General features: G+C 34.9%; 1 protein-coding gene across 1 annotated transcript in view; it reads left to right on the top strand.

Moving 5' to 3' along the window:
• Positions 1–14,193, top strand: part of TBCA (tubulin folding cofactor A) — a 97,430-nt gene that overhangs the window by 68,375 nt on the left and 14,862 nt on the right. The gene's annotated exons all lie outside the window — the stretch shown is intronic.

The following is a 14,193-nucleotide window of genomic DNA, read 5'->3' as shown; positions in this document are numbered from 1 at the left end:
TAATTTCCCACCCTCACAGTAAACTTTTTGTTGTAACAAACATATTGTACACACATAAGCAGTGTACATAAAAGTAAAAACACTGTATACAGAAACTTTATAGCTATTGATAGCGTATAAAATATTCTGTTCTAATAGATTCTTTCTCTGCCGTAAGGAAAAGGGGCCTGACATCCAGGGTCTACGCCTTTTGTTTTTTTCATGTTACTCAAAGTTCTGCTTCTTTTCAGTTATTTTTTATTTATATTGCTGTAGTTGTTGTGTGTTCTCATGGTTCTGCATATTTTTCTCTGCATCATTTCATATGCACAGAACATAGGGACATTAGAGGTCATTGGATTCAACCCCTCATTTTTACGAAAGAGGAAACTGATTCTCAGAGGGGGAAAGTGAATTACTTAGTTATACAGATACTAAGTTACATAGCCAGTAGTTCCAAATTCTCTCCCTCCCCCACCTATTTCTTTGATCACTTTGGGATCTAGACCTAGTAGTGGTATTTCTGGGTCAAAAGGTATGCATAGCTTTATAGTCTTTTGGTTATACTTCCAAATTTTTCTCCAGAATGGTTGGACTAGTTCATAACTCTACCAATAGTACGTTAATGGCTCTATCTTCCCGTATCCCCTCCAGCATTTATCCTTTCCCTTTTCTGTCTTCTGAGTCAATCTAATGGGTGTGAGATAGTATCTCAAAGTTGTTTTAATTTGCATTTCTGCAATTATTTGTGATTTAGAGCTTTTTTTTCATATGCCTATTGAAAGCTTTGATATCTTCCTCTGAAAACTGCCTGTTCATAGTCTTGACCATTTATCAATTGGAGAATGGCTCTTATTCATGTAAATTTCCTTATATGTCTAAGAAATGAGATCTTTATCAGAGAAACTTGCTGCAAAGATTTTTTTCCCCTAGTTTCCTGCTCTTCATATAATTTTGGCTGCATTGTTTTGGTTTGTATGTAAACTTTGCAACTTTATGTAACTAAAATTATCCAGTTTGCCTCCTGTGAGCCTCTATATCTATTGTTTGGTCATGAACTCTTCCCTATCTGTAGATCTGACAGGTAATTTCTTCCATGCTCATTAATTTGTTTATATCACCCTTTATGTCCAAATCATTTTGGGTCTTGGTATACAGTGTTAGATATTAGTCTTTGTCCAGTTTATGCCAGACTATTTTCCAGTTTTCTTAATAGTTTTTGTCACATCATGAGTTCCTGCCGCAGTGGCTGGTATCTTTGAGTTTATCAAACACTAGGTCACTGTGCTCATTTATACTGTGCTTCTTTAAATTGTGTACCTAATCTGTACCATTGATCAACTACTCTATTTGTCATCTAGTACCAAATTTGATAATTACAGTTTTGTGGTATAATTTGATGTCTGTACTGCTAGGGCAGTTAATATTTGATGTCTTTTGTCTTGATATTACAGTCATTTCCCCCCCTCACAGTAAACTTCCTTCATCTTTTTTTTCCCATGGATTCTATTGCTGTTCTTGACTTTTTTCCTTCCGTTGAATTTTATTATCTTTTTCCTGGCTCTATATGATAGATTGGGATGGCACTGAATAAGTAAATTAATTTAGGTAGTATTATCATTATTACTATGTTGGCTTGGCCTATACAGGAACAGTTAATATTTCTGATGATTACAGATAATGCTTATTCTTGATTTTAGATAGGTATTTTCTATGCTTGCTTTATTTTTTTTTTTGAATCAGCAGTGGTATACTATTTTGTTAAAAGCTTTTCTGCATCTGTTGAAATAATCATATGATTTTTATTGTTTTGGGGTTTTTATATGGTTAGTTATTCCTATAATTTTCCTAATATTGAACCAGCTCTACATTCTTGGTATAAATCCAACCTGGTCATAGTGTGTAATTTTTGTTTCATATTATAACTCTCTTTGCTAGTATTTTATTTATAATTTTTTCATCAGTATTCATTAGGGAAATTGGTTTATAGTTCTTTCTCTGTTTTGGTTCTTATTTAGATATCAAGATCATATTTGTGTCATAGAAGGAATTTATTGGGTCTGTTCTTTTTTTAAAAAAACTTTTTTTAAAAAAACAATTTATGTAGTATTGGAATTAAGTGTTTTTAAAATTTTTGGTAGGATTCACATGTAAATCCATCTGGTCCTGGTTTTTTTTTTCCCCTTCTCTTAGGGAATTCATTTATGGCTTGTTCAGTTTCTTTTTCAAGGTAGGGTTATATAAATATTCTATTTCCTGTTCTGTTAATCTGTCCATTTTTTATTTTTCTGTAGATAATCATCCATTTCATTTAGATCATCAGTTTTATTGGCCAAAATTGCTCCTAACAATTGCTTTTTTTTCATCTTCATTGGTGGTGCATTCACCTATTTAATTTTTTATATTAGTAATTTGATTTTCTTTATTTTTAAAAATCAAATTAGTCAGTTTATTGCTTTTTTAAATAGCTCCTACTTTATTAATCCATTGATTTTTCTTTGAAAAAAACTTTCATTTTCATTAATCTCTTGTGAGTCTCAGCATTTCCATTTTGGTGTTTAATTAAAGGTTTTTAATTTGTTAGTTTTCTAGGTTTTTTTCTTACTGTTCCATGCCTAATTTTTTAATCTTACCTCTCTTTTTTTTTAATAATGTAAATGTTTAGAAATATAGATACTCCCCTAAGTACTACTTTAGGTACATCCCACAAATTTTGGTATTTTGTCTCATTGTTATCATTATCTTTAATGAAATTATTAATCATATCTATGATTTTTTTCTTTGACCCATTCATTCTTAAGAGTAAGTTATTTAGTTTCCAGTTAATTTTTATCTTTGCTTTAAAGGCCCTTTATGGAATATAATTTTATTGCATTATAATCAGAAAAAGATACATTTAATAATTCTGCTTTTCTGCATTTGTTTGTGAGGTTTTTATCAGCACAGATGAAATAGGTATATTCCTTTTTATTTCCATTTAATATTCTCCAGAAGTCTGTCATGTCTCACTTTTCTAAAATTCTGTTACACACACTCCCCCTCCCTTTAACTTTTTTCTTGTTTGCTTTATGATTAGATTTATCTAGATCTGAGAGGAGTAAACTGAAATCTCACTTTCATAGTTTTACTATTTCCTCCTATAGCTTACTTGATTTTTTCCTTTAAGAATTTGGATGCTATGTCATTTGGTTCATATGTGTTTAATATTGCTGTTAATCCATTGTCTATGTCTTGGTTAGATTTTTCTAAGTCTGTATAGAGCACATTGAGGTCTACTACTATACTAGTTTTACTATTTCTCCCAATTGAATTAAATTTTTCTTTAAGTATTTTGGTTCTGTGCTGAGATACACATTTATTAAGTATTTATATTCATTCATTATCTATGATGCCTTTAAGTATAATTTCCCTGCTTATATCTTTTTATCACATTTATAGAATATGACCTCATTTGAAATTATAATTGCTACACCTAATTTTTTGAGTTTATCTGAATGTAATAGATTTTAGTTCAGCCCGTTATTTATTTGTATGTTAATCTTTGCATTTCAGAGCCCCTTTGTATTTCTAGCCCCTTGTTTATTCATATTCATAATCTTTGTATTTCAAATGTGTTTTTTGTAAATTATAAATTGTAAAGATTCAGATCCATTCTACTATCTTTTTTTATTTTATGGCCAAGTTTATCCCATTCATATTCACAATTATTATTGTTAATTGTGTATTTCCCTTTATCTATTCCTCTTGTAATTTTTCCTTTCTTTACTCCCACTCCTCTTTAAGAAAAGAATAAGAAAGTGGTAAAAAGGAGGTTTTGTCAGACACTCGTGATTTTTTCAGTTGAACATCTTGTTTTCTCTCTGTTGCAGCTCTTCCTCTTGCTTTTGCCCTGCCTCTGATCCCATGTTTTTATCTTCTTTCCTTTTAATCTTCCCTTCATATTTCTCTCTCCAGCATTCAAATCCGTTATGACTATGACTGTTCTGTTACCTAGCCTGCCTTCTCTTAGCCCTCTCTCCACTTCTCTCATGTCCCTATCCCTTCCTATTTCCATTTTGAATTTAATGTATATTTCTGTTGCAATATCTGTGGGGTTTTTTTTTAATATATTCAAAATTGTTTTGTCTGATACAAATGAAAGTGAAGTTTATTGGATGCCTCTACTCCCCGCTTCTTCCTCTGTGGGTGTGTATTCTTTATCTTATGCACTTCTTTTATGTAATCACTGCATTTATTTCCCTTTTCTTCCTCCTTTCTGCCCCAGTTTAGTTCCCTGTTGCTCTCATCTTTGTGTTCTCATAGGAACAGTATAGCAAAATCACCCACAGACCCTGTCATTTTTACTTTTTTCTATGACCTTTAATGATATTAGGGCTCTGAGAAGACATTTGATTCATATACCTGTATTCATATGAAAACAGTAGATTCCACACATATTCCATTTTTGTTAAACCTGTATGGGTAATTTTCTGGGTTTTTCTTGGTGCCATTTCCATTTCAGACTGTCTGTTCAGTTTTGTTTTGTTTTTTCCCCATCAGGAATTCTTGGGAATTCTCTAGTTCATTAAAGGTCCATTTTCTTCCCTGTAGAATTTTACTTAGTTTTTCCAAATAGGTTGTCCTTAATTGTAAGATTTTTATCTCTTGCCTTTTGGAATATTATACTACAAGCTTGCCTCTTCTTTAGCGTGGTAGCTACTAAGTTTTCTGTGATGCTTGTTCTGGCGCCGTCATACTTGAACTCTTTTTTGACTACTTATAACGTTTTTTCCTTTGCCTGGAAGTTCCAGAATTTGACTGTTATGTTTCTGGGAGTTTTTATTAAGAGGTTTCTTTCCTGAGGTGACTGATAGATTCTTTCTATTTCTACTTTTCCTTCTGGTTCTGAGAGTTCTGAGTAGTTTTCATTTGTAATTTCTGGAAATAAGCTATCCAGACTTTTCTTTGATCATAATTTTCAAGACAATCTAAAATTCTTAGATTATTTCTGCTGAACCTGTTTTCCAAGTCATTTGTTTTTTGATATAGTATGTCTTAGGTTTTCTTCTGTTTTTATCCTTTGCACCATTCCCCTCCCCCCAATTATTTGGTTTTGTTTTGGTGTTTCTTTCTGGCCCATCCTGATTTTCAAGGGCTTTTAGTTCCAGTAGGTTTTCCACTATCTTAAAGTGTCAGTTTTCCTTACCATTCTGCCTCCTGAGCTTTTCTCTTCTGTATCTCTTGTTTTCCTTTCTTCCAGATACTCCTGCAGTCCCTATGGCCAGGATATTTTTCTCTGAACTTTCTCTGGACTTGTGGAATCTCTGTTCTCCTCAGGGTTTACCCCTTAGACATCTCTCAAACCAGGGTATTTATTTCTTCTTGGTAGTCAGAGTTTTCCTTGGTTTATTAATTTTACCTACCTCACTGTCTAGGTCAGGGGCAGGGAAAAGAGGGCTGTGCTTCAATCTCTAGAATTGAATGATGAGGGCAATCTATTGTGTCAGTGGTGTGGGGTACTATCTATTCTTGAATATGATAACTTAGACTGGGTCCCTCCTTTAAAGGACTCTAGGACTACTGACTCTAAGATCTGTCTAGGGGCTCCCTTCTGCCACAAGGCCTTATTGTAGACTCTACCCTGGGTCCTTTCCTGTTGCTGGTCTCAGGGGCTTCTCCCATACTGGTCTCCTGACACAGGCCAAGGCTGCTTCAGCTAGCCTTTAATTTGTATTTGAGCTCCAGCTGTTAGTGCAGGCTGGATTTCCACCTCACCCCTTTCCCCAAGGCTGCTCTCTGTCTAGATTCCTATAACCGCAGATCTCTAGCTTTGCTGATGGTGTGGGCTGCTGCTGGAAATAGTACTGAGTAATTCCTCCCAGACCCTCCTGGGGCTTCCTGTACTGTTTTCCATATACCCCATTTTGTTTATCCCAGAGTCTTCTCAGAACTCTTGGAGTAAATCTTTGGATTCCTGAGCTAGATAGGGTCGACTGCAAGTAATCAGAGTGATGAATTTTTTTCCAATTATTATTTATTTTTAACATTTTAAAAAAAATTTTTAGGTTCCAAATTCTTTTCTCCCTCCAGTTTCTCTTCCCCACCTTGAGAAGACAAGCAATAGGGGGCAGCTAGGTGGCGAAGAGGATAGAGCTCTGGCCTTGGAGTCAGGAGGAGCTGAATTTAAATCCAGCCTCAGACAAAGCACTTGACACTAGCTATAACCCCAGTTGCCTAAAAAGAAAAAAAAAGAGAAGACAAGCAGTATGATCAGTTATACACATGAAATAATGCAGAACATATTTCCATATTAGCCATGTTGTGTAAAAAAAAAGGCAAGAAAAATAAAGTGAAAAAATTATATTTTAGTTTGTACTCAGTTTGCATCAGTTATCTCTCTGGAGGTGATAGCATTTTTTATCATGAATTCTTTGGAATTGTCTTATATCATTGTATTGATCAGAGTGGCTAAGTCTTTCATAGTTGGTCAACATATTACAATATTGCTGTTAACTATGTGCAGTAGTCTCCTGGTTCTGCTCTCTTCACTTTGCATCAGTTCATATTAATCTTCCCAGGTTTTTTTTTTAAACCATCCCCTTATGTCATTTCTTATAAAACATCAGTGTCCCATCACAATCATATTGCACAACTTGCTCATCCATTCCCTGGTTGAAGGGTATCCTCTTGATTTTCAATTATTTGCCACAACAAAAAGAGCTGCTATAAATATTTTTGCATATATAGGTCCTTTTCCTTTTTCTTTAGGCTACATGTCTAACTAATAGTGATGTTTCTGGATCAAAGAATATGCATAGTTTTATAGTCCTTTGGGCAGAGTTCCAAATTGTTCTCCCGAACGGTTGAACCAGTCTACAACTCTACCAGTGGTACATCAGTGTTCCTATTTTTCTACATCCCCACTAGCATTTGTCATTTTCTTTTTCTGTTATGTTAGATCATCATAGGTGTGAGGTGGGATCTCAGAGTTGTTTTAATTTGTATTTTTCTAATCAATACTGATTTAAAGCATTTTTTCATATGACTATAGGTAGTTTTACTTTCTTTTTCTGAAAACTACCTGTTCATTTCCATTGATCATTTGTGATCCTTAGTTTTTTAAGTTTGACTCAGTTGCTTATATATTTGATAAATGAGGCCTTAATCGGAGAAATTTAGTGTAAAAAATATTTTTCTTGCAGTTTCTTTCATTCTGTTTCACTATATTGGTTGTGTAAAATCTTTTTAATATCATGTAATCAAAATTGCCCATTTTATTTCCTTTGGTCCCCTCTCTCTCATGTTTGGTCATCAACTTTTTCCGTTATCCATAGATCTTACTTATGATAGAACACTTTATGTCTAAATCATATATCCATTTTGACTTTATCTTATTTTTTTTTTATGTGAGGCATTTGGGGTTAAGTGACTTACCCAGAGTCACACAGCTAGTGAGTTATGTATCTGAGGCCAGGTTTGAACTCAGGTCCTCTTTACTCCAGGGCCAGTGCTCTATCCACTGCGCCATCTAGCTGCCCCACTGACTTTATCTTGATATATGATATGAAATATCAATTTATGGCATGTTTCTTCCAAAGTGCTTTCCAGTTTTCCCACAATTTTTGTCAAATATGCTCCCAAAACTTGGATCTTTGGGTTTATCAAATACTAGATGATTGTGATCATTTATTGCTTTCCATTGTGTACCTAATCTATTCCACTGATCTAAGGAGTGGTATATTTTTAAATCCCATTTTAAGATTTTCAGGGGTTATGGGCCCCTCTCTGTCCAAGCATGCCACTGTCTTCCCATGATAAGAATATAAGTAATCAATTTAATTTTTAATTGGATCATAGACACAGTGCTTTCAGAAGGGACTTCTGAAATGCAGCCTAGTCCAGCAACCCCCACCTCCAATTTTATAGATGAGGAAACTGAAGCCTTGTGAGTTTGTGACTTGGCCACAGTCAAGGCGGTAGAGTTTGTATTTGAACCCGAGGCCTCTGACTTCAGAGACTACATTCTTTAGACTGTACTATATTGCCTCCCATAAATAGATGGGGAATTAATAAATCAACAGTGATTCATTAAGCACATTCCACATGCTCTATGCTAAGCACTGGGAACATGAAGATAGACAGAAAACAAAAACAAAGTTTGACACCAAAGATGGTAAAAGTCTATTAAGAACCTTAAGATTTAGTGTAATAATTGTAAAGTTCTAAAATTTTACTATAGTTCACTTCTCATGTCCTATACCAAATGCTTCATAATAGCATGAAGGTGATCCTTTGTACTTAAAGATTATGCTAATCAAGCTTAACTCCCTTCCCATCTGGAAAGACCCTAAGTCTTTCATCCAGGTAAGTCAAGGACCAGGTTTGAAGGGGTTCCTCATGAGGTTTAGCCACCAGGTGGTCATATTTTTAGCTAGAGCACCAATTCATGAAGACAGTCTACCAAGGAGTTAAAGGAATTGTGGTCTGGGTAACTGGAGGTGGCACCCACATCAGTGGATCCTTGAATTTTAAGAAAGACTTAAAAAGTGTATACACATATAAAGTGGTGTAGTAGATATAGCAATGGGCCAGGAGCCACAAAGATCTCAGTTCAAATCTTGCCTGTTACTTCACTAGCTGTGTGACCTGGGAAAGTCACTTAAGCTCTCTTTGCCTTAGTTTCTTCAACAGTCAAAATGATAATAATAACAGTATCTCCCTCACAGGGTTGTTGGAACAATCAAATGAGATCTGTAAAACATTTAGCACAGTGTAGGTAGTACATACTAGGCACTCTATAAATGCTTATTCCTTTTCCCTCAAAGGAAGAAAATGTTTGCTTGCTCTAATTGTAGCTAAACAATCAAAATTCTATTAAATCTTGATTTGACTAGTAAGTTTTGAATTGAATATGAATAATTGAATTGAATTTTGGCTATAGCCTCTTCTAGCTTTTAGTTTCCATTTCCTATTTGAGAACATGTATGTACTATATACAAATATATAGTTGTATATTTGAGAGTATGATATTTTAAAGGATTTTCTCTGCTTTCTCACCATCCTGCCTGATCTCTGTCGTCAACTTCATCTACCTCTCACCTAAAACCTTAGACTGTGCTGCTGGTTCTCTTAGCTCTGGGGATCCAGACCTTCATGCCACTTTCCCAGGTGTCTTCTCACCATACCACCTGGCTTGTATTCTCCCCCAAACCCCAGAACCTCTTTATGTATTGTCTTTCCCCCTTAGGATGTAGGCTCTCTTGCTTGTTTATATTTGTATCTGTAGGACTTAGCACAGTGTCTGGCACAATATAAGATATAATAAAAGATTGACTTATCTACATCTATATATATCTGTGTCTAAAAAGGCCTATTTAGCGAGCAAGAGAGAAGGATTAAATTTTAGCAAATTTATTTGCAGTTTTGAAAATTATACTTTTTGTAAAGGCTGATACCATAAGTAAACTGGGAGAACAGAAGAATTCATGATCAAACAGGAGATAGAGAACATTATGAAAAGCAAAATGGATAATTTTGATTACATTAAATTGAGAAGTTTTTGCACAAACAAAGCCAATGCAACTAAGATTAGAAGGAAGGTAGAAAACTGGAAAAGAATTTTTACAACCAGTCTCTCTGCTAAAGACCTCATTTCTAAAATATATAGAGAATTAAGACAAACTTATAAGAACACAAGCCATTCCTCAATTGATAAATGGTCAAAGGATATGAACAGACAATTCTCAGATGAAGAAATTAAAGCCATCTATAGTCATATGAAAAAATGCTCTAAATCGTTATTGATTAGAGAAATGCAAATCAAACAACTCTGAGGTACCACATCACACCTATCAGATTGGCCAACATGACAAAACAGGAAAATGATAAATGTTGGAGAAGATGTGGGAAAATTGGAACACTAATACATTGTTGGTGAAGTTGTGAAATGATCCAACCATTTTGGAGAACAATTTGGAACTATGCCCAAAGGGCTACAAAAATGTGCATACCCTTTGATCCAGCAATAGCACTTCTAGGACTATATCCCAAAGAGATCAAACAAATGGGAAAAGGACCCACATGTACAAAAATATTCATAGCAGCTCTTTTTGTGGTGGCAAAGAATTGGAAATTGAGAGGATGCCCATCAATTGGGGAATGGCTGAGCAAGTTGTGGTATATGAATGTAATGGAATACTATTGTGCTATAAGAAATGATGAACAGGCTGACTTCAGAAAAACCTGGAAAGACTTATATGGTCTGATGCTGAGTGAAGTGAGCAGAACCAAGAGGACTTTGTACACAATAACAGCCACGTTATGCAATGACTAAGATTGTTAAACTGAACCCTTCTCAGCATTATGAGGATCTAAGACATCTCCAGAAGCCTCAGGATGGAAAATGCTGTCCACATCCAAAGAAAGAACTATGGAAGTCGAATCGCCATCCCTTTTGTTGGGTTTTGTTTCATCTTTCTGATGGCTCCTCCTGTTGGTTTTAATTTTTACTTACAACTTCACTAATGTGTTTAATGGGTATGTAAATGTAAAGCCTGTATCAGATTGTGTGCTGTCTTGGGGAGGGTGGGGGGGAGGAAGGGGGAGAAAAATTTTCAACTCAGAAGCATATGGAAGTGATTGTTGATACATCAAAATAAATTAATTTAAAAAAAAAAAAAGAAAATTATACTTTTTGTCAGGAGTAGCAATCATGACCTCAGACAAAGCAAAAATTGATCTAAGTAAAAGATAATCAGGGAAACTACATTTGGCTAAACTTACATATACTTAGACAATGAAGTAATGTAAAAAAAAATTATAGCAAATTTTTCAGATAAAGGCCTCATTTCTTAAATATATAAGGAACTAGTCATTTATAAAAATAAGAGCTATTCCCCAGTTGATAAATGGTCAAAGGATATGAACAGTTTTTAGAAAAAGAAATTAAAGCTATCTATAATCATATGAAAAAATGCTCCAAATCACTGTCAGTTAGAGAAAGGCAAATTAAAACAACTCTTAACACCTATCAGAAATGACAAATGCTGTGCAAACCCTTTGATTCAGCAATACCACTGCTAGGGCTGTATCCCAAAGAGATCAAAGAAAAGGGAAAAGGATCCATATGTACAAAAAATATATTTTCAGCAGCTCTTTTTATTGTGCAAAGAAGTGGAAATTGAGGGGATGCCCTTCAGTTGAGAATGGCTAAGCAAATTGTGGAATGTGATTGTTATGGAACACTATTATGTTATAAGAAATGACTAAGGGGATAGTTTCAGAAAAACCTGGGAAGACTTATATGCAAAATGAAGTGAGCAGAACCAGAAGATTATTGTACATAGTAACGGCAATATTGTAATGTTGATTAACTGTGAAAGACTTAGCTACACCAATCAATATCAAAATCAATCCAAGACAGTTCCAAAGGATTCGTAATGAAAAATGCTGTCCGTCTCCAGAGAGCGATCTGATGAACTCTAAGTACAAATTGAAGTATAATTTTCTCACTTTCTTTATTTTTCTTTCTTTCCTTTTTTTTTACAGTAAGGTTAATATGGAAATATATTTTGCATTATTTCACTTGTATAATTGGTATCATATTGCTTACCTTCTCAGTGGGTGGGGGAAGGGCTGGAGATCACAGAGGCAGCCAGGTGGCACGGTGGATTGGGTGCTGGAGAGGAGAGAATTCAGAACTCAAAATTATTTTTTAAAAAGGCTGCAAATAGATAGATAGATAGATAGATAGATGGATAGATAGATAGATAGATAAAGGATTTTAAGAGAAAACGAAACCAGCAATAAACAGAAAATACCACTTTTCTCTTTCACTGACTAAAGAGTGCTGTTTATTGAACTTCTTAGCGTAATTTGCCAGATTTCAAAGCTTTACTACTTTGATTATTTCTCTTTCCCATCAATTCTATATCCTACTGCTGATGTTCCCTGAAAATTGAATCACTAGGAGACAGACCCATTTTATCCTCAATATTAATTACAGTAATAGTATTAGGTAGTGAAAATGATTATTTTCTTTGTTGTTCTCTTTGAATATTTAGAATTTGTTAATATGTGCGTTTGGCATATTCTAGAAAAAAAGAATTTGCTGGTCTTGGAATCAGGAGCCACAAATTCAAATCTCATTTTAGATTACTTACTAGCTGTGGCCATTATTCTCTTAAAGCCTCAGATTCCTTAGCTTTAAAATAGAGGTAATATAGCTCTTGTCTCACAGGATTTGTTGTGAGGAAAGCATTGTTTAAGCTTTAAATCTCAAAATCTTTCTGTCTCTCTCTCTCTCTCTCTCTCTCTCTCTCTCTCTCTCTCTCTCTCTCTCTCTCTCTCTCTCTCTCTCTCTCTCTCATACTACTGGCTTTGTGACTGGGCAAACAACTTAATTTTTCAGTAGCCACAGACTAAGACTGTCATTTTCAGAACAGCTATAGATCTGTGTAAGTAAAGGATGTTTCCACAGCATTTCCTTGACCAATGAATTCACAGTTCTGGACCAAAAGGAAAAAAGAAGGGGGCAGGGGAGAAAAAAAAATTGAGTTTGTCATGTATCTTCTATAGGCCTTAGTTTTCTATTCTGTAAAATATGGGAGTTGGACTGTGGGATCACAGAAGTACTTTTGGTTTCTTAGGTTCTTTGAAAATCCCATGTGTGGTGGCAGCTAGGTGTGGAAGTGGATAGAGCACCTGCCTTGGATTCAGGAGGACCTGAGTTCCAATGTGGCGTCAGACCAAACACTTGACACTTACTAGCTGTGTGTCCCTGGGCAAGTCACTTAACCCCAGTTGCCAAAAAAAATAAATAAATAAAAAGAAAAAAAAGAAAATCCCATGTGTGGGAAAACATTCTAGGTTTGGAGTCAGAGAACCTCAGTTAAAATGCCAGCTCTGTCAGCTCTGTGTGACTTTGGGCTAGTGACTTACAGAATTATTGAGCTAGAACTAGAAAGAACCTTATAGGTCATACAGTCCAACTCAGATTTTATAGTTGAGGAAACAGGTCCCTAAAAGGTTAAGTGATTTGCTCTAGTAAAATGGCAGAGCCGGGATTCAAATTTAAGTCCCTGAACACCTTGTTCACCATTCTCTCCAAACTTTTCGGGCCTCAATTTCTTCATCTGTAAAATGAAGTAAATGGACTAGGTAACCTCTAAAGGGCCCTTCCAGCCCTAAATTTGTAATACTATGATCTACTGTGTCGGGGTTCTTGACTTTTTTTGTGTCATAGACGTCTTTGGCTGTCTTTTGGTGAAGCCTAAGGATTCCTTCTCAGAATAGTTTTAAATGCATAAAATAAAAATGCATAGGATTACAAAGGAAACTACTTATACTGAAATATAGTGATAAAAATATTTTAAGAATCAAGTTAATGGATTGCAGATTGAGAACCCCTGCCATGTAATATTCCTAATCTAAAATCACGTAATAATGAAATTGGAGCTATTTAGGCATCAATAGTAAAAATTCAGATTTATGTAGTCCCTTTCAAATCTCTCGAAACAGTGTTTGCCATTGTATAATTAAGCTTCCAGATAGCTATATTTCAAGTTAATAATGCAGTTCTTTCAGGCAGCATACTGAATTTAGTATTTCCATCTTTCCTTTCTCCAGTTGTCCTGCAGTGAACTATTTTTTACTGAGTAGTTTTGCCTACTACCCAAGATGTTGCCATTCAATACACTGACCTCCTTAAACTTCAGGGGCTGGAAAGACTAGAGAGCAGACTTGGATCTGGACCAGGACTATCCCTGGGATCTGCTCTGGTCCCAGATGGATCTAATAAGTTACAAGAATTTCCAAGGGAAAAGGACAATGCTAGGAATATCCTTTATAATATACATAAAGAGCTTTATAAATATTAAAGTTGCTATATCATTAGTATTAACAACAAAATGGATTAATCACAAGTCATTTTTCTTTAGTTACTTTTTTTTAAACTGCAAAGGCACATATCTAAATGTTAAAACTATGGTAGGTTCCCCCTTTTCTTCTTATAAGGAAAATTATTCCCTGAGCTGTTTAAGTGGCCAGAGCTGTATCATTTCATTTTTATTAAAGTATGTGAAAGAATCAATCTGTATTCAACATTTCCTCCTTCTTCCTATACCCTCAAAAAAACCTTTCTTTTTGCCCATGATCTAATACAGAAGTTCTTAACCATGAGGTCCATAGATAGATTTCAGAGGATCTGTGAACTTGTGTCTAACTTTACGAAAAACA

The sequence above is a fragment of the Phascolarctos cinereus genome, unplaced genomic scaffold, assembly GCF_003287225.1.
Source record: "Phascolarctos cinereus isolate Bilbo 61053 unplaced genomic scaffold, phaCin_HiC Scaffold_4;HRSCAF=312, whole genome shotgun sequence".
NCBI classification, from domain to species: Eukaryota; Metazoa; Chordata; class Mammalia; order Diprotodontia; family Phascolarctidae; genus Phascolarctos; species Phascolarctos cinereus.
This window is presented reverse-complemented; position numbering and strand designations above follow the sequence as displayed.